Source organism: Suncus etruscus, chromosome 15 (genome assembly GCF_024139225.1).
Source record: "Suncus etruscus isolate mSunEtr1 chromosome 15, mSunEtr1.pri.cur, whole genome shotgun sequence".
Taxonomy (NCBI): domain Eukaryota; kingdom Metazoa; phylum Chordata; class Mammalia; order Eulipotyphla; family Soricidae; genus Suncus; species Suncus etruscus.
This window is the reverse complement of record NC_064862.1, coordinates 37,274,312-37,296,360: the sequence shown is the minus strand read 5'-3', so window position 1 is coordinate 37,296,360 and position 22,049 is coordinate 37,274,312. Positions and strand designations below refer to the sequence as shown.

General features: G+C 35.1%; 1 protein-coding gene across 2 annotated transcripts in view; it reads left to right on the top strand.

Moving 5' to 3' along the window:
• CHRM3 (cholinergic receptor muscarinic 3) overlaps window positions 1-22,049 on the top strand; it is a 569,505-nt gene that overhangs the window by 389,675 nt on the left and 157,781 nt on the right. For both annotated transcript variants that reach the window (XM_049788991.1, XM_049788992.1), the window contains one exon: window positions 9,104-9,173. The gene's annotated coding sequence lies outside the window, so the exon portion shown is untranslated. The remainder of the gene's footprint in view (window positions 1-9,103; window positions 9,174-22,049) is intronic.

Here is a 22,049-nt window from a genome sequence, read left to right as displayed (position 1 = left end):
GCCACACCCGGTGACGCTCAGGGTTTATTCCTGGCTATGCGCTCAGAAATCACTCCTGGCTGGGGGATCGAAACATAGTCTGTCCAAGGTCAGTGCATGCAAGGCAAATGCCCTACCACTTGCGCCACCACTCTGGCCCCCTTTGGCATATGTTTTTTTTTTTTTTTTTTTGGTTTTTGGGCCACACCCGGCAGTGCTCAGGGGTTACTCCTGGCTGTCTGCTCAGAAATAGCTCCTGGCAGGCACGGGGGACCCTATGGGACACCGGGATTCGAACCAACCACCTTTGGTCCTGGATCGGCTGCTTGCAAGGCAAACACCACTGTGCTATCTCTCCGGGCCCTGGCATATGTTTTATTTTAATATTTTGTTTGTTTTTGAGCCACACCAGGTGATCCTCAGGCTCACACCTAACTCTGCACTCAGGAACCTTTCTTTATGGTCTATAGAATCATATTAGACTTTCAGAATCAAACATGGGTCTGAAATATGCAAGGCAAATGCCCTACCTGCTGTACTATTGCTCTAATCCTACATATCATAACAATTTGAAGCTCCCTACTGCGCATACCAAAATATGTGGCACAGAGACAGCACTTAGTAAAGGTCAATGAATGAGTTTGTGCCTTCAAACCATTTATAATATGATTAGATTAATTTTAAGCATCTGAGCCTGAATTTATCATTGCAGATAAATAAAATGATTTGCCTATATATGCATTTGCTCTTTTTAGCTCCTGTAGTTCTTTCTACACAATTTTACTAGTAACAGGAATGAGAGCATAATAAGCACGCTCGTTAAATTTGCAGATGATCTAAAAATCCAAAAAGAATCATAATCTTAAAGCATAAGATTAGAATTAATTATATTTTTGGTAAGTAAGATGAATGATCTTAAGTAAAAAAAATTAACTGAAACCTCTAAGTATTCAATTTTAGGGGAAAAAATACTTAAGCCATGTGTCAAAATAGAAATGGTTAGAACCAAGTAAGATTGTAAAAGCCATAGTGAATTACAAGTTGAAATGTATCAAGAAATGAAAATTTTATTTGTATAAAATACTATGAAAGAATGGTAAACATAACTATCCTTTTATAGTCATAATTATAGAACCTTTTAAAATTATGTGGCCAAAAATTTTAGGTCTATTTTTATTTTAAGAACAGTAACAAAAAAAGGGATTTTAAGGAAAAGAGCTATTAAAATGTTTCTAATAGAGACTAAGAATATTTTTATTTTTATTCATGTATAAACAAGTTTCATATACAGATATATAGCTGGTTGTAACAAGAAAATATGCCAAAAGAAAAAGACCACTTCCTTTCATTGAAACAAAAGCAATTGCCTTAGTATTGGAAATCAGTAAATGAAACTAATAACAAATTTATTAACATTTATTAAATATTTTATGTGGTCTGAGGCCATATACACCAATGCTTAAGGTCTACTCCTAGCTTTGTTATTTTGGGGGGTCTTTTTATGGGGGTCACACCTGGCAGAACTCAGGGGTTACTCCTGGCTCTGAGCTCAGAAGTCGCTCCCGGCAGGCTTGGGGGGCCATATGGGATATCGACATTAGAACAGGAGTCCTTCCTGTGTTGGCTGCGTGCAAGGCAAATGCCTTATCGCTATGCTTTCGCCTCGGCCCTACTTCTAGCTTTGAATTCAGATATTATTTCTGGTATTGTGACGTAATGGACCATTTGGGATGCCAAAAATAAAACCTAGGTCAGCCTCGTGCAAGAAAATACAAGCACTTGACCCGTTGTACAATCTCTTCTATCCCAACAATTTACTACATATTCTGAAACAACTTTACTGTCTGCTTTTGAAACATAAAAGGATTGCCTAGCATTCAGAAGGCTCTTTTGAGTTTTCAGTGTCTCGTGAATGTGTAATATAGTTTAAACCTCATATTTTGGAAATATTGTTTCTATTTTTCAGCTGATAAAATTTAGAGTTTCCTAAGAACTGAACCCCATTTCAAGTCAGACAGCTACGGTATATCAAAGATTAGCCTCTTTAAATCTTGAAGTCTCAATCTATATGAATAATAGTCCCAAAGCATGAATATATATAGAAATATTTCTGGAAGCACCAAATGATATAGGGTGGATAGCAATTAAATTTTCTAATTTTCTGGACTTCTGGGTGAGGTCCAGAAGAAATAGTACAGTGGGTAAAATATTATAACCAAGGTTTGATCCCCGGTAGCCCATATGGTCCCCAAATTCTGCCCAAAGTGATCACTGAGCATAGAGCCAGGAGTAAGCCTAAGCATCATGGGTTGTGGATCCAAAAACAAACAAAAAGAATTGTCTGTGGTTAAATTTGAGCCCTCCTTGGGGAAAATAAAAGCTAATTTCCATTAATTCCTCTCAACTTTCATAAAATACTACTAATTAATTTCCACTTCTGCATTGAGTATAAAAAAGAGACAACCTTTTATTTATCAGTATTATATCATTTACTCCATAGGAGATATGATGGCCATTTATATTATCAGCTGATAACACTGCTAACTCGTTCCTCATTTTCAAAAGTCTGTAACTTATATTATCAGGCAAATTCCATTCATCTATTTTTTTCTGTTGTTTTGTATGCCTGGCTCAAAAAAAGTTAATAATAGGGCTTCTTGAAATAAATGTTGAAAATTTGTACAATAAAGGGTAAAATTGGTGCTGAGTTGAAAGAATTATTCATTGCATGTAGAAGATTCTCTTCTAGTAGAACAAAAGGCAAAGAGGAATGAATGAGTACAGAGAGGGGGTTTCCCAGTGATCTGTTTTCTCTGTGAATTTCCTGTCAGCTGCTCCATACTGGTTTTGAGCATAAGATTTGAGAATGTAAAGTTGATGAAGTAACTAAGACTTTGAATTCAAAGAATTTTAAAATAGCTCTCGCAGAAAACTTCCCACTTATTAAATTCTTTTACATGCATTTAGTGTGTACATATAGTTTTTCACAACAGAAAACACTATTGGTAGCCTCTGAGTGTATAATGGTTGATCAATTTGCTACATTAATTCAATCTAATTAATTTTAGCAAAAAGAGACTATTTTCTTATCAAAATTTATTTACTAGCTCATCAAAATGTAGCTCTTGACAGAACTGAACAGGTATAGATATATTCCGTATAGTACAGTATAAGAAAGCATTTTCAGACTGAAATTTGCCATTTAATGACCCTGACTGGCCATCACCATGGTAAAATTATATAGAGATTAGAATGTATTATAAGCAGTTTTTCATGTTCTTCTGTTTTGGTTTGGTTTGGTTTTTGGGTCACACACGGCAGAACTCAGGATTACTCCTGATTCTGCGCTCAGAAATCACTCCTGGCAGGCATGGGGACCATTTGGGATGCCGGGATTCGAACCACAGTCCATCCCGGTTCAGCTGCATGCAAGGCAAATGCCCTACCACTGTGCTATATCTCCGGCTGCAGTTTTTTTATATTCTATAACACAAAATGCTGCAGGAATAAACGTAAGCTCTTCTAATGTCATTCAATTTGAAATTAATAGGGAGCTAAGTATCTTTTATTTTTTTGTTTAGAGATGAGCAGATTTTTATCAGTCATGGGGTACCTTAAGTTATAACAATGGAGGGGATTGAGAGATAGCACAGTGGTAGGACATTTGCCTTGCATGTGGCCAACCCAGGATAGACTGTGATTCGATTCCCCGCATCCCATATAGTCCCCCGAGCTTGTCAGGAGCAATTTCTGAGTGCAGATACAGGAGTAACCCTGAGTTCTGATGGGTATGACAAATATATATATATATATATATATAATATAGCATAGTATATTATATATTATATATTTATATAATATAATATATAATTAATATAATATATATCAGTGGTGTTTCAGTTATACTGCCCAGGTGTCTTCAGGTAAAGGATCAACATTCATTGTGGAAACCATCAAAACATTTTACAGTGATCTTTCTATTCACAGAACTTGAAATCTATCTTTGTTCTTTACCCTGTTACTCTTCCTTACCTAGTAGGAAAAAGGGAGTCCCTTTGCCTTTCATTAGCTCCTGGTCTAGCTGGCTGTTTAAATCTGTATCACTATGGCAATAAACCCTGTTCAGGGTCAGGTTCGGTTAATGGTTTATTATTTTCTAGTTATGACATTTGTACTGGTAATTGTTTATAGTAACAGAAAATAGGGACTTATGCAGACTTTATTTTGACAGCCTGTGATATTTGACAGAATAAACTGGAAAATACAGTTTTAGGACAAAAGACCAGTAGGTTAATATCTCGATATTACTAGTATCAGATTAGTCATAAAAATTGGAGCTTTATTCTTCCCTTGCACAGAAAGTGGTTTTTGAAGGGCAAGAGTGCAACTTCTGATTCTCATCTACTTTGTCACCAGAATGTAGAAAGCATGTTAAAAGGGCCTTCTGGAGGTCAATATCTTCAACATGCATTTATTATAGTCGGTCTGTGAATCAAAGCCAAACTAGAATGAAAGAAACTCAATAAAATAAATGAGAATTTTCTTTAAAATAATGCTTAAAATGGGACCAGAGAGATATTACAGTGGGTAATGCTGTAAGGTATGCAGTTATGTACCTACCTTGCCTCCTGCCAACCTGGGTTCAATTTCTGGCATCCCATAGGGTCCACCAAGCTTACCAAGAGATTCCTGTTTGCAGAGTCAGGAGTACTACTCATGAGCACTGAGAACTGAGCACTGCTGGTGTGGCCCAAAATAAAAAAAGTAATAAAATAGGGGCTGGTTGGGCCCGGAGAGATAGCACAGCGGCGTTTGCCTTGCAAGCAGCCGATCCAGGACCAAAGGTGGTTGGTTCGAATCCCGGTGTCCCATATGGTCCCCCGTGCCTGCCAGGAGCTATTTCTGAGCAGACAGCCAGGAGTAACCCCTGAGCACCGCCGGATGTGGCCCAAAAACCAAAAAAAAAAAAATTGGGGCAGGTGAGGTGGCACTAGAGGTAAGGTGTCTGCCTTGCAAGCACTAGCCAAGGAAGGACCACAGTTCAATCCCCTGGCATCCCATATGGTCCCCCCAAGCCAGGGGCAATTTCTGAGCACTTAGCCAGGAGTAACCCCTGAGTATCAAACAGCTGTGGCCCCCAAAAACAAAAATAAATAAAATAAAATAATGCTAAAATAAATAAATAAAATAAAATAATGCTAAAATTACAGAAATAAGAAATAGTAAAAATAACAAATACTGTAACCGTTATCAAATATACAATTCCTGTAAATGATGATAGTGGCATGTAAGGAAAATAAAATTATGGAAAACAAGATAAAAGAAAAATTATATGTCATATTGTTTTATCACATCAAGGTTTGTTGAAATGCAAGATGAGTAACATATCTTTGTCATATAAGAGATAAATATAAGCATTTGCTATAAATAAACACGTTTAAAATACTGGCTTCTTTAAATTTAGGATGAAGAAGTTCGTAGAGGCTCATTTTGTTCACAGTTGACATTTGTTAAGCATACATGTGGAGCTGTCATATATTTATAAACTGCCCAATTATTATCCTCATAGTGCTTTTTCTCTCAGGATATAGAGATTTCAAATAGAAGAAAATTCATGTATCTATAGTAGCATCAATAGTACTAAACCTGGGCCCGGAGTGTAGCTCAGCAGTAGGGCATTTGCCTTGCATGTGGCAAGGGTTCAGTTGACCTGGGTTCAATCTCTGACATCCCATATGGTCCCCCAAAGCCAGGAGCGATTTCTGAGCACATAGCCAGGAGTAACTCCTGAGCATCACTGGGTGTGGCTCAAAAACCATATATATAAACCCTTTTGTCAAATGTTAGTCAAAATGTTTTCTACATAAACAAAGAGGGCAAGTTTCTAATATCACTATACTTTTAGAAAGGTCAAATTCCATTGGGGCTGGAATAATAACCAGGGAGATAGTAAAACAGGTAAGGCACCTGACTTGCAAATGGCCAACCCAGGTTTCATCCCAAATATCCAACATGGTTCCATAAATACTGCCAAGAGTGATCTCTAAATGTTATTCCAGGCGTAAAACCTATGAACCACCAGGTGTGCTCCACCCCACAACAAAGAAGAAAAAAAAAATGTACTCTCCCATTTCAGAACCAAAGTGTCAGAATACTTAAATATAGGTAGTGAAAATTTAAACACATACTTTCTAAGATTTTAAAATTCTAAAGTGTGTGTGAATATACAATCCAATTGTACTTTACAGATATATATTAAATATTGTAGTCAAAGCAAATAATGTAGATAGCAAGAATTTCTGCTTGTTCAGTATATTTTTTAATTTAGTGTCCCCTCTTATCCAAATAGTTTTTATATATTTTCTCTCTAATTATAGTACAGTAAATGTTATCTGCAATCTGAAAATCAGACTGGTGAACTTTAAGAAAATAAATAAATAAATATAGTTTATACATATCTAGGCTAAATTTAAATTAAACTGTTAATTAAATATTAGGGTATTTATTTAGTAGAATAAAGCATGTGGACCTGAGAAATCAAGCTTTTAGTCATGAGACTTAACTTACAATGTCATGTTTTCTATTTCTCCTTTGGTTATAAAAAGCAGGAGTCCAGAGCAATAGCCCTGCAGGTAGTGCATTTTCCTAGGAGACAGCCAACCTGGTTCTATTGCCAGCAACCTATTTATCTCTGAGCCTGACAGGAGTGATTTCTGAGTAAAGTTTTAGAGGTTACCCCTAAGGGTCACTGGTATGGCCAAAAAAGTTTTTTTTAAGTCAGAATAAAGTAAAACAGCACTAAATTCCTCTAGAAATATTGTTTCCTATATTAAAAATAATGTATTTGAAGAAGAATAAGAGATATTTAGCATTGTGATACTCTTCCTTTCATTGCAGAATTATCTTCACAAAGATAATTGCATATTATATACAAATTGTCACATAAATACAAAATTATGGTAATTGATACTATGATTACTATTTAGCTATACATATACTTTACTAATTTTTACTTATATATTACATATATTTGAAATTATTTCAATGACCATCCAAACTGATTTCTTAATGGTATTTAATGTAATTAAAGATTTCTGCAATAGAAGTACAATTTCTTTGGGGTCACAGGGGAGAAAGGTTTGGGGCTACACCTAGTACTGCTCAGGGCTTAACTTTGTTTCTGTGCTCTAGTAACTCTCCTGATTAAACTCTGATGACCATATGTGGTGCCAGTGTTTTGAACATGAGTTGACTCTGGGAAAGTTGACTATGGGTTTACTCTACTGACGTTGATTATAATCAACCCTAATGTTAAGTGCTCCTTACTCTCTCCAGTCAACAATGAAAGAATCCCTTTAATAACCCTGAATATCTTTTTTACTAATGTGCTTCTTACGTCCCGAAGAAAAATTGAGTAAACCCATTTTATAAATATATTTAGCAGAAAGTAGAATGTTTTTTTATAAAATGTATTTCCTATGAAGCTTTATATCTTATAAAGCTTAGTATTTCTTTGGAAGCATTATACTTTCTGAAGATGATTTATTATTTTATGATAATATTTATTTTGCATTAATATTTTATTTAAGCACCTTGATTACAAACATGGTCGGGCAGGTACAGACCCCTCAGTCTCTGAACTTCTCATGGAAGGCACTCTCCAGGTGGGCACACCTAGGTACACCTCCATGATGAAGGCGGTGGGGGCATGCACTCACCCTGTTCAGGCAGATCCAAGACCTCTCAGTCTCTGAGCTTCTTAAGGAAGACCTCTCCAGGAGGGCACTATTTTATTTTAATAAAACATAAAAATAGGGACCGGAGCAGTTGCGCAAGCGGTAAGGCATCTGCCTTGCCCGTACTAGCCTAAGATGAACCGCAGTTCATCCCCCAAGCCAGGAGCGATTTCTGAGTGCATAGCCAGGAGTGACCCCTGAGCGTCCCCAGGTGTGGCCCCCAAACAAACAAAAACATTAAAATAAAGATGTGACCATAGTAAATATAAGTATATAGCCATATTTGTGCTTAGCTTATGCCAGTTTTACTGGAATTATAAAGGGAATAGAATGAAGGGGGTTACAAAAATTAATAAATTGAAACTTTTAACTCAAGGAGAGCTCAATTTGTTAAAGATAAATGTGTAAAAAGTTAACCATGTATAGTATTAAATTATTTCCAAATGCAGGTAAAAAATTATTCTATTAAAAATTATTAATGTAAAATATTTTTTAGGGGTTAGAGAGATAGCATGGAAGTAGGGCATTTGCCTTTCATGCAGAAGGATAATGGATTGAATCTTGGCATCCCATAAGGTCCCCTGAGCCTGCCAGGAGCGATTTCTGAGCAAGAGCCAGGAGGAACCCCTGAGCACTGCTGGGTGTGACCCCCCAAAAAACATGCTTTTTAGGTTTTAGAGGAAAAATATATATGTGGAATACAAAAAAAAAAAAACTAATCCACAGATACAGAATGATATCAGAAGTTGCTGATAATAAAATAAATAAAAAGTTGCTGATTAGTAAATCGAGTAAAGGGAATAAAAGCTATGGGTTTACAATTATAAAATAAATCAGTAACTATAGTGTACAGAATGGTGACTACCAATAGTTTTATATATTATAAAGTTGCTAAGAAAAAAATCTTAAAACCATTCATCCTAAGGGAAAAGTAGTAGCTAAATGTGCTGATGTATATTAACTAGTTTTATTATACTGGTCATTTTATGATATATATAAATAGTAAATGACACTCTTGGCAATTGATAATATAATGTTATACACAAATTATATCTCATTTAAAAATTTATGTCACCATCAATGGCCCCATCTGCCTGGTGGTGGGAAGGTTGCACTAGTGATGGGGAATGTTCTTTGTAGTCATTGTGCTTAAAGAAAGATATTATTTAAAAAATAAAAATAAAAAAATGTGTCTAATATTTCTCTAATTTTCCATATCACATGTAATTAAGATATTGGAATGTTGAATGCTTTACAGATTATATTTTCACAGAAAATTGCAATGAAGTTTAGAGAAGAATTAAACAGTTGTTAATCCTAAATTTTTATTACTAGTTTGGAATTATTATTTTTTCTTCATCTAATAATTTCTTTATTGAAATCCTTAGATCCTGTGTGGCTTGCTGAAGAAGTATGGAAGTTTGAGAACACTTTTCAGATTTAATCTTTTCAAGAACTGTAAGTTTTTTCTTTGTTTTACTTTTCTTTTTTTAATATAATTTTTATTTTAATCATAGTGGCCTACATATCACTGACAATAATATTTTAAGTACATATTAATATAAAATCAGGGGAATTCCCATCACCAAATTGTCCTCCCTCCACCTCCATCCCCGTCCTACCTCCTATATCCTCCTCCCTCACCCCCAGGGCTGCCAGAATAAGTGGTCCCCTCTGTGCCTAGCTAACTACTTAGTGGTCCTACACCTGTTTGGTCTTGGTACCTCCCTTATTTCCCGCTCTAGTTGGGAGGCGGGACTAGATAGTTCAAGTTATGTGGTTTTGTTTGAAGAAGAGAAAAGTAATAAGCTGGGGGAAAAAATCAAATACGCCGAAAATGGGCAGAGTCCTTTTGGAAGCTCTCACCCTATTTTTGAGAGACGAAGGGGATAAAGGAGGTTTACTTTTCTATGGGGAATTGGGAAGGGAAGCTTAAAAAAAGAATGAAAGAAAAGAAAGAAGGAAGCTTTATTTTTTCAGAAAGTATTCTGCGTGGTTTTGCAAAATTGTGTTTTGAATTTCTTCTTCAATTCTGTTGCTATATGGAGAAGTATTAAGGGATGTCATTCCTTTGTTTCTCCTTCCCAGCATAAGGAGATCTAGACAATAAGTAATAAAGGACAGGTGTGTGACACCCTAAGTCTGCCCTTCTGGACTTTGAAAGTGCATTTCCTAAGTGATTTCAAAGATCTCGGGTAAAATCATCCATATTGTACTTGTCACTCAGAACTAAATCTTCTACTGTCAGTTACTGGATCTCATTCGTGGAGCAAACCCCAAGGTCTCTTTGCTTAAAATGTCATCATAATAAGATTACCAACCTTGGGGGGCCGGAGCAGTGGCACAAACAGTAGGGTATTTGCCTTACACATGCTTACCTAGGATGGACCTGGGTTTGATCCCCGGCATCGAATATGGTTCCCCAAGTCAGGAGCGATTTGTGAGTGCATAGCCAGGAGTAACCCCTGATCGTCACGTGGTGTGGTCCAAAAAGAAAAAAAAATGACCAGCCTATTCAAAACCTCCAAGGTTATATAGACACCATGCCATATTCTAAATTGAGTCATCACATTTTCTCTCCGCATCATTGCTGTAGCTCTTTCTCTTTCTAAGTACTTAGTAATTCCATAACTTTTTCATCAAGATTTAGAATCATTCCAGTGGACTGGGAGGTTGGAGGGAAGATCAGGACCCATGTGCACAGCAGTGTCTTTGAGACATCTCTCTGGCCCAACACTTTGCTTTCTTTTTGGTTGGGTTCTTTATTAAGGGGGCTCCTTTCCTCGTACAAATTGCAAAAGAAGGGGTCAGAGTAGTGGTGCACTCTCTAACCTAGGATGGACCGCAGTTCATTGCCCCCAGTGTCCCATATGGTCCCCCAAGTAAACCCTGATATCACCGGGTATGGCCCAAAAACAAACAAACAAGAACAAATTGCAAAACAAATAAACACAAGTACAATAATATTCCCTCTGTTAAAATGATGTTTTAGTTTTAGAGGACTGACTAATACAACAGTTCTGTAGTCAAACATCCTATACATTTTACGTTAGGAAAACCTTAAAGAACTTGGAGATTACTGCTGACAATTATATATTCAGATTCAAATTGGGTTTTATTTAAATCATGTGCTATTGCTCTCAAATTCAGTAAGAAGCCTTTATCTCAGTGGGCTTTAAGATCAGTGAGTCAGTTAAGTGACCATATTTTTATATTCTTAAGTCATAATACTTAGTTTATTCTTTGTTTAAATCAGTAATTCCTGTGACCTGAAAACCTGTATTTTCTTCATTAAAAATAGACTTGGAATAAAAGGTAATTTGAATGAAGTAAAAAAAAAATACTTTTTGCTGTTGGTGTGAGTATATACACGGGAAATATGTGACTTCCTATGAAAATGTGATTCAGAAGAAAATGAAGTGCCTGTATAAACATTTTAGTGATTATGATTTTTAAGGATGTTTGCTTTAGAAATGTTATCTGCTAATATGGAGCAGGAGGGAAAGGATTGAAATGAAGAGGCTACTGCGGTGACCAAAGAAAGACTCAGATGGACAGGAAAGTGGAATGATAGCAGGGCAATGAACATTTAACAGGAAAATATAAAATACCTAATGTTGGTGATATAATGAATCACAGACCTTTGTTCAAAATAACACATCACAAAGTACTTGCGAGTTTTACAACAATTTTCCATAAAAGTGATATTTGGGTCAAATATATTTCCTTAAATTCACATTTCCAGTTGTGTTTATCTTTTCTTTCCTTTCAATAGATCTTTTCTTTTAAAAAAGATTTTAACTTCTGGGATATTTTAAACTCCTCCCTTCAACTTGCATTCCACACTGCGATTTTATCTAAAGTGGCCTTCTCAATATTTCTCCTAAACAATGCTATAAATCTAATCCCTCTTCCCATTTTAAAATGGGAATATTCATCTGCCTTAAATTTCTTTTTCCAGACCTTCTGGAACAGTGTCACCAGGATGCTCTTCAAAAATGAAAAACTTCTAAGAATCTCTTCTTTTTATATTTACTTTATTTAGGCACCACAATTACGTAATTGTTCATGATTGAGTTTTAGTCATAAAATGTACAACACCCTTCACCAGTGCATATTTCCTACCACCAGTGTTCCCAGTTACCCTTGCTCCCTCTCCCACCTTCCATTCTGCCTTCCTCTTGGCAGACACTACTCCTTTCTCTGTCTCTGTCTTTCTCTCTTTCTTCCCTTTTTCCTTTTGACACTGTGATTTATACTATTGCTAATGCAGGAATATGCAAAAAATGAAGAATATCTATCATGCATATCACTTTATCCCCTTTTAGCACCCTGTTATTGTTCAGAATGATCAGTTCCAGCTCTCTTTGTCATAGTGGTCCCTTCTCTACACTAATTGCACTGCTCCACTATTTGTGGCAAGCTTACTACCATGGACCCCATACAAAAACAAGAAAAAAGTCTTAGTATGTATCAAAATGTTTTACAGTCTTTTTTGTGATTAAACTATCTGGTGACCATGTATAGACATAAATATAAAATATATTGGCAATTTTCTTTTTGGGGGGGCCCACACCCATTTGATGCTCAGGGGTTACTCCTGGCTAAGTGCTCAGAAATCGCCCCTGGCTCTGTGGACCATATGGGACGCCAGGGGATCCAACCGCGGTCCTTCCTTGGCTAGCGCTTGCAAGGCAGACACCTTACCTCTAGCGCCACCTCACTGGCCCCGGCAATTTTCTCTTTTTAATGATCCAGTTGATATGACTTATAGACTTTGTAAACCAGATGGTTTCTATAATATTCAAGCCATTCTTCTTTTTTATCATAGACAATACCACAGATAATTCATAAATAAGTGAGCCTGGTTTTGTTAAAATAAATCTCTTTATTTTTCCACAAAATTGAGATTTCTGTCCTGTAGGTGATCATGCTGGCCCCATCCTGTCCTTCTTTTGTTTCAAATGGCAATGAGAGACACAGAGAAATAAGTGGACAAAATACATGAAACTATGTACGTAAAAAAAGAAAAGTCCAGAGGATTGCACACCAGTTGCTATTTGGAACTTCTCTGAGAGTATTTTGTGTAAATAAATTTTCTTTTTTATATTCTTTATAAGCATATATAAACTCTTTACTGTTTAAATTTAAATATTTGCATATTATATATTTTTTATTTAAACACCTTGATTACATACATGATTGTGTTTGGGTTTCAGTCATGTAAAGAACACCACCCATCACCAGTGCAACATTCCCATCACCAATGTTGCATATTATATTTATATTAGAGAAAAAGAAGTAACCTATAATCTTCTTTAATATGATTATTTCTCTCCTATTTTTTCCATTATGAAACATATAAGCTGAAACAGTTTATCAGAGCACTAAGGCAGTTCTAGGTGCCCAAATTTTGCTCTGAACTCAACTCTCATTATTCTCTTTCCTCTGCAAATTCTTCCCACTCCTCTGCTCTACTGCATAATGAACTTGGGTTTCTTTAGCCTCTTCTAAATATACAATAACAACGACGATGATCATTTTCCCTTGTAAATCAAAGAGTAAGTTCTATTTTAAGATATTGCCTCCATAACTGTAATGCATAGTGAATGTATTCAAATGCATGTATTAGAGTACCTATTAATGTCAGTGGTCCTCAAACTATGACCCCTGGGCCATATATTGTATTTGTTCCCGTTTTGTTTCTTCACTTCAAAATAAGATGTATGCAGTGTGCACAAGAATTTGTTCATAGTTTTTGTTTTTACTATAGTCCAGCCCTCCAATCGTCTAAGGGACAGTGAACTGACTCCCTGTTTAAAAAGTTTGAGGGCTACTGATACTTGTCTCAGATATGAAGATCTAAATGAAGATATGAAAAATCTGAAGGAAGGCAGGTGTGGATCTTGAATTGATGGTCTGTGATGGCATCTTTCTATATACTTTTGATTCCTTAACACAATGCTGATTCTGTGCTTAGTGATCACTCCTAGCAAAGCTTGGGGTACCAGGGATGAAACCCAGGTCAGTTACATGCAAGCAAGCACCCAACCCTCTGTACTATTTCTTTGGTCCCCTACTCTTACACTCTTACCTTTATTTAATTCACCCCTTACAGCTAGTAATTTATAAAGAAAATAGAAGCAAGAAAACAAACTTGAATGAATTGTGATTCAACCTTTATATAAGGGAGAATAAGCTTAATCTCCCTTAATTAAAGGAATCTCTATTACCTTATACATGAATATTTTTGTTAGACTGGTAGAAGGAAATTAAGTTTTCACCGAATTATGAATGCACCAATATTGCTTCACTATTATAGTGATAGGTGAGGTTTCTGTGGGTGTTCTATCTTGTCTTTAAAAAATGGAAAAATAGAAAATACCTCTTGATAATATTGTAAAAACTGAGTTCAGATGGTAACTTTCAAAGCCTGACACTACTCACCTCATAGACAGCATGCCAACAGTACTAAGACGCTTCTTTCTTGACCTAAATAGGAGAAACTGAACTTGATAGATTCTCCTGCATCTCTGAATTTCAGTTTCTGCTGAGTCTACTGGTGTAATTATTCTTTATAGAGTGTTGGCTTGGTCAGGTTAGATATTAGTTAATTGGTATTTTTGATTATCTGAATTGGATTGGGTTTTGAGCCATGCCTGTCTGTACTTAAGCTCTCTTCCAGCTCTTGACAGTATTCTAGGAATCTGTCTGTGCCACAGGGGATCAAACTGGGCTCAGTTGCATGCAAAACAAGCACCTTAGCCGCTGTACTATCTCTCTGGCACTAAATTGGGTGTTTTTAATGCATTAAATGTGCATTAAGAAGACAAAATATGAATACCTTAAAACGTATCTATTTAAAGAAACAGAGAAGATGCTCACAACACAGCACTTTCTGTGTTGTTTAATTATGAAAGTCAAATACTGTGTCATTGTGCAATCAGGATGTAGAGAAAGAAATTTAATTTAGGAACCAATGCAAAATGAGATTTCTTTGTGAGTCTGATGGATGACATAGCTTTGATAAAACAAAATGTTTTGTTCATCAACAATGACAGACATTCCATTAAATAAAATAATGAATCTGAAGGATTGCATTATGTTCTAAAGGGATGTAGAACGTTCTGGACTCCTCACTTATCTTATTCTTTAGCCAGCTTTGTTCAAATCATAAAAGGATGTAGGTGATATCCCCAAATTTAGAAATAAGGCATATCTGATCTCTTCTTGTTTTCATACATTCTTACTAACAAAAAGGATCAAGAAGGTTTTGTCTTCTTGGGGTTGGGCGGGAGACACATTAATCCCTTTGGAATTTCCTAAACCTTACTCTAAAAGGCAAAGTAAAAAGACCTTGGAAAAGGATACATTTCCTTAAACTTCACTATGTAGTAATACTAGCACCCTTTTCAAAGAAATTCATCAAGCAATAAGGAGAAACAAATTCTTTTTTTAAGATAATGAAATTTATTTTTAATAATATTTTTATTTAAGCACAATGGTTACAAACATGTCCATAATTGAGTTTCAATTATAAAAGGTACACCCCCTTAACCAGTGCAACCTTCCCACCAACAATGGCCCTATGTCCCTCCTTCCTCATCCCCTGCCTGTCTTTGAGGCAAGAATTCTATTTCTCTCACTCACTATCATTCTCATGATAGTTGTTTATGTAGTTACTTCTTTAACTGTGCTCACCACTCTTTGTGGTAAGCTTCATATTATGGGCTAGTCCTTTTGGTCTTCATCTCTATTGTTCTGGGCATTATTACAATACTGTCTTTTATTTTTTCTTAAATCCCACAGATGAATGAGACTATTCTGTGACTTTTTATCCCTTTGACTCATTTCACTCAGCATAATGGTTTACATGTCCATCCATATATAGGAAAAATTCATGACTTTATTTTTCCTAAGAGCTACATAATATTCCATTGTGTAAATGTTCCATAGTTTCTTTAGCCATTCATCTGTTGTTGGGCATATGGGTAGTTTACAGATTTTGGCTATTGTAAATAGAGCTGCAATGAACATAGATGTGCAGAGGGCATTTTTGTATTGAATTTTTGTGTTCCTAGGGTACATCCCTAAGAGTAGTATAGCTGGATCATACGGGAGCTCAATTTCCAGTTTTTTGAAAAATATCCATATTGTTTTCCAGAAAGGCTGGACTAGACAGCATTCCCACCTGCGGTGAATAAGAGTTCATTCCTTTCTCCCCTCATCCCCATCAGCACTGGTTGTTTTAGTTCTTTATTCTGTTTGCCAGTCTTGGTGGTATGAGATGATATCTCATTGTTATTTTGATTTGCATCTCCCTGATGATTAGTGATGTGGAGCATTTTTTCATGTGCCTTTTGGCCATCTGTATTTCTTCTTTGAGGAAATGTTTGTCCATTTCTTCTCTTTTGGATGGGTTATATTTTTTGTTAAGTTCTGACAGTACCTTATATATCTTAGATATTAACATCTTATCTGATGGGTATTGAGTGAATAATTTCAAGGAGAAACAAATTCTTAAAGACCCTCCAAAAATTGAAAATATTCTATTTGAATTATCTATTGAGTTATTTTACCAAATTAACTTGAGGTGAATGCAATTTTTTATCTCTTCGTAATCTGACAGCCTCTCTTTTCTGATATAACTTTTAAGAGGTTAATTTAGTTTATATTAAGTAAAGTTTTTTGAAAACTAACTTAATTTTGAGAATTACTAAAACATCAAGCAGCAACTTAATCTTTGACATTAATATTAATAATAAAGTAATACTACATATTAATTTATTGTTTTTTATACTTTGTCAAAAATTCTGTCAACCAAGTAGTGTACAAGCTTACTTTTGGATGTATTTAAGGATCAATCCTTGCTAGGCTGAAGGGGCCATTTTTGGTGTTGTGTCAAATCTGTCAAACACATGCAAGGCAAGATTCTATACGATAAATCCAACCCATTCTTCAAGAATATTTTAACTGCATCTTTGTATAATTAAATATTACTTTATTACTTTCCAAATTGAGAAACTCTAAGCACTACTTTTTTATTTAATAAAATGTAGTTTTTAAGAAGTATAAAACTTTATAAAAAAGATTTCGGGGCCGGAGAGATAGCATGGAGGTAAAGCGTTTGCCTTTCATGCAGGAGGTCATCGGTTCGAATCCCAGCGTCCCATATGGTCCCCCGTGCCTGCCAGGAGCAATTTCTGAGCCTGGAGCCAGGAATAACCCCTGAGCATTGCCGGGTGTGACCCAAAAACCAAAAAAAAAAAAAAAAACAAAAACAAAAAAGATTTGACCTAGAAAGGTGGAATTTTATCATTCTAATATTCAAATATGTACCAAAAGAACTTTGCTCTGAAAGGTTTGTCATTTTACAGCATGATTAGAAAATGACCTTAAGTTCCTCAACTATGAAAGTCAAATCCACTTCGACTTGAACTTTTAGAACTTCCAACATCTCAATATAAGGTAGCAGTCGCTGTTTTTCTTCAGAAATGTATATGACAAATCTTGTAGTATTTAATTGAAGATCCCATTTATGCTGTCTGATGAAAGAAAGTTAAAGCTTTTAGGAAAAGTTAAATGTAGAAGTGCGTCTTCTGTGAAACATGCATGTGGAAAAATACACTAGTTCTAATATAATCAGTGGAAAGAAAAGATATCTTAAAGGCAGAATTTAAGGGAACATAGTCTGAGATTTAGGGCTCAAGTGAGAAAGGAAGTCAGGAAAGATCAAGATTTCAATGTAGTACAGTTTAGTTTATGAAGAGAAAGGTTTCTACAAGATATTGATTTGATTGTAAATGCTTCACAGCATCTCAGCCAAGAGTCTGCAGACACTTGTCGACCTAAAGTTTCATACATATTCTGAAAGTTAATAGTCTTTAGTTCTGTACATATTCTAATATGATAAATTTGGTGCATTTTGTGCATCTGTGCTTTCTGAAAAACTAATCAAAAATTTATGATTAGAGGGAAGAAAGTTTAAAAAAATGAAGACTATTCCTCTGATAAAAGATTGGCTAAATTATTACTATACCAGGCTTTAATTGTAGAGTGAAATATAATATAGTAAAACCTTGCTCTGGAAGCTAGAATAATATATTCCTCAAAGTTTTTTGTCTGTATAATACACGGTATTATTGTAGTCTAGAAAAACTTTAATAACAAAAGATTATGAACAGTGAATAAGAATAAGAAAATACACTATAGATATTCAAACTTTACCAAAGAAAGTGTCAATCCAGCAATCAATCAATATAAAATATTTGATAGAAGAGATTACTAAAAAAGGTGTGCTTCTTGATTTCAACACTATAGTTGTCAAGGTATCTCAAAGTACCAGGTCAAAAAGAGCATTAAAGGCAGGAGAGATTGATAGTTCATGATTGGGATAATTGCCTCCCACATAGCTGACCAAGTTTGATCCATAGTATCACAGATACTAAGCTAGCATCATCAGGAGTAACCACTGAACATAGAGCCAGGAGTAAACCCTGAGCACCACCTCCACCAAAAAAGAAAAAGGAAGGAAGGAAGGAAGGAAGGAAGGAAGGAAGGAAGGAAGGAAGGAAGGAAGGAAGGAATGAAGGAAGGAAGGAAGGAAGGAAGGAAGGAAGGAAGGAAGGAAGGAAGGAAGGAAGGAAGGAAGGAAGGAAGGAAGGAAGGAAGGAAGAGAGAGAGAGAGAGAGAGAAAGAAAGAAAGAAAGTAAGAAAGAAAGAAAGAAAGAAAGAAAGAAAGAAAGAAAGAAAGAAAGAAAGAAAGAAAGAAAGAAAGAAAGAAAAAAGAAAAAAGAAAGAAAGAAAGAAAGAAAAAAGAAAGAAGAAAAGAAAGAAGAAAGAAAGAAAGGAAGAAAGAAAGGAAGGAAGAAAGGAAAAGAAAGAAAGAAAGAAGAAAGAAAGAAAGAAACAATGAAAGAAAAAGAAGGAAAGACAGAAGAAAGAAAGAAAAAAGAAAGAACGAATGAAAGAAAGAGAAAAAGAAAGAAACAAAGAAAAAAGAAAGAAAGAAAGAAAGAAAGAAAGAAAGAAAGAAGAAAGAAAGAAAGAAAGAAAGAAAGCAGAAAGAAGAAAGCATGTAACTAAGAAGGACGTTCATTAGATGCTAATTCTTTTTTTTTTTTTTTTTAAGAAAAGTAACTTTATTCCCTAAAACATTGCTTTGGAAACCATGCTTATTTGAAAAGAATAGTTAGGACCAAATGAATTTTAAAGAAAAGGTTACAGGTAAGTAAATATTAAATAAATCAAAGTCAGAAAAGACATTAACTATATCACATTTAAGTAATTATATGTTATGTCCCAAATTTGGAAAGGGCAGAAAGGTTTTTGTTTAAGGAAATGAGTAGGATGAATGATTCTCAGAGATAAAACAATAACAAAAAATAAAAACTATCTTTTCTTTGAAAATATAACTTGTACAGCTCAAATGACCAATGCTTCCCCCCACCCTACAAAAACAAAAAGTAAAAACAGTTATTTCTTTGAAAGATAACTTGTACAGCCCAACTGACCAATGCCTTTTTTCCCCTCTTGGGAAATTTATATACAGAAAAAGACATAGAAAGAGTTGAATGAATTCTAGAGAAAAATTTGAAGAGCAGAGTGTTTTTTCCTTAATTATAGTTAGTGGGTTTTGTTGTTCCTGTTATTTGTTTTGTTTTGTGATACCTGGGATGGAACTCAGAATCTGATGCACACAGATATATATTTAAACACTCAGCTACATATCAGCTACATATACTTAGATTATAGTATTAAAACTAATCTGAATCATTCCAAGAGCTGATGGGTTTTAGGTCTAGACACCTATTTAGGACAAAATTGGTACAACTACTTTTCCTAGGGAACTATAAGAAATATGATTCTGTGGATGATCTTTGACTATTTACCCCCATTATTCTGCTTAAGAGCAGTGAATAAACAAGACTGTATTTTCAAACTTAAAAAATTAAGTAGAAGACAGTAACTAAAAAGAAAATGAGAGAGGGGCAAGGAGGGAGAAAGAGAGAGATGAAAAGTGTTTGCCATAGAGGCAGGGTATGGTAGTGGATGGAAAGGAAACTGGAAAAATTGGTGGTTGGAAATGAACAGTGGTGAAGGGATGGGTGTTGGAACATTGTATGATTGAAACTCAACTATCAACATTTTTTACTCTGTATTTCATAGCAATTTAATTAAAAAATACAAGTAGATGGTATATTCTAGCTTTACAAAAATAGAATCATAAAATATAAAATGAAAATTTCTATAATTAATGTTATGGAAATCATCATTTGAAACACAATATATTTCCAACATTTACCCGTTCTTGAATAAATGAGTTACCAAAGTTTATTATATACTGATTAGCTGTTAGTTTTATTTATCCTAAGTTAACTTCTGAAATCTCTGAGGCATCCCCTTCACTACTATCTCCCCAGCTATTGGTTTTAATAGCATCTGGCTAAATGTTCTGTGTTTACCTTCCTTATGTTCTTTTGATTTTATAGACTTTCATCAGGTCCCTCTTCCAAATTTATTTTGATAGACAAAAACTTAGACAAATGTCACATCTCTCCTCCTGATCTTGATCATTTCCAATGACTCCCCGGACTTCCTCAAGCAACATTATAGGATTCTCAGAGGACAGCAACAAGACCTGCACACCCAGTGAGGTTGACAATTGTGTGCTTTTTGGTTTACATACACCTTTTTCCTGATAGCAGCAAGGCAATTTGGATTAGATTCAGAAATGACTTGGACATTACTCACACACAATCTTTTAATTCCTCTCCTTAAAGCCTCAATGACAAGGAATGCCAGGTCCTATTCATTTTAGCCTTTTTGGTCCAACTTTTTATTCTCTGATTATAAACACTTGCAATGACCATATAACGTATTATCCTTAAAGAAACCTAACTTAAATTTTCAGATAGGTACTTTGCCCAATTATGGTTTCATTTTCACATTTTTCCTTCCAAAAGAATAGCTTAACACTATTTTGTCTTGTTGAAAAAAATTAGTGAACAGCGTTTCCTTGTTTTATATTTTCCTTGTTTCATATTAGATCACTGAACTAATTAGTCTTCATTTGTGAGTTGGTTAGGGTGGTTGGGTTTTTTATTTATTTATTTATTTATTTGTATGTGTTTATATGGAGAGCTACCAAATTAACCTCTTAGCAACAGATTATTACACAAGCCATTTAAGTCTAAATCATTTCCTCCCTTGATAAAAACCTGGGTATTTATTTTAGGGACTGAGTTCTTTAATGTCTTTTCTTGTTCTAGTTGTTAGTGATTTTTCAGTTTTGTCTTTTTCCCTCTTTTAGGGCTTGCTAGCTTTGCATAGCAAATTGTTAATTAAAACCAAACAGCATTGTATCCTACAGTTGTCTAGCATATCTATTGTCTCCTCAGTTCCCTTTCTCGCTTTCCAATTTGCCATCTGTCAGTTTGCTGAATTGGCAATATATCCACTCCCCCTGTGCCAGCCTTGCAACCTCTCAGCAAGACTTGCAGCTCCTTCCACATGATTTGAGGGTCGTGGTATAAATAGAACCAAGGCATTCGAGGGATGTCTTCCAACCTTTGCCGTATGATTGCTCCTCAACAAAGATATGAAGTTCAAAGTCATCATCCTTTTAGTGTATGATTATATACGAACCCCTTGTGATTTCATTTAAAAATATTTTATTTACATATGAGGTGATATTAATGAGGGAAACATAAAATCTATTTATGTGACTTCCTAAATTTTGAGTTATGAAGGCTGCATTGTTTTAACTGTATTTGGAATTTGGTTGAGAAGAGTGTTGAAAATTTAGAAATAGAAAACTAAACCATTAAAAACCCTGATTTAGTATTCCCTGCCTGAGGCCACATAGCTTGATTGTTTTTGGGTTTTTTTGTTGTTGTTTTTTGTTACTGATTTCTTGTCCTTTATATACCTGTCCTCCTTAATTTCTTCTTCATGTTTGCTGTCTGATGTTTCTTCTTTTGCCATGAAGCTTTTTCCTTTTTGCTTTTTGTTAATTCTTACTTTAATGTCTAATTTCTTAATGCTTGGTGGATTTCTCTACTCTTTTTGACCATGCACACTTTTCTCCTGATCCCATAATTATTATCTGGGTTTGACAAAGTTTAGTTATTTCTTTAGAGATAAAGTTGGGGAGAAGGAGACTAAACTGATTGTGAAAAGAGCTGTCACTAACAGGCTATGGTTTTACAAATTTATTTTAATCTTCCTGGAAAGGTTTAGTGTGTAGTTCTTTCCTGTTTTTGCAAGGAGACATCTTTCTATCTGAGGCAAGGAAATATTTTCTTTAGGTGAAATAATGTTTTAAAATGTCCT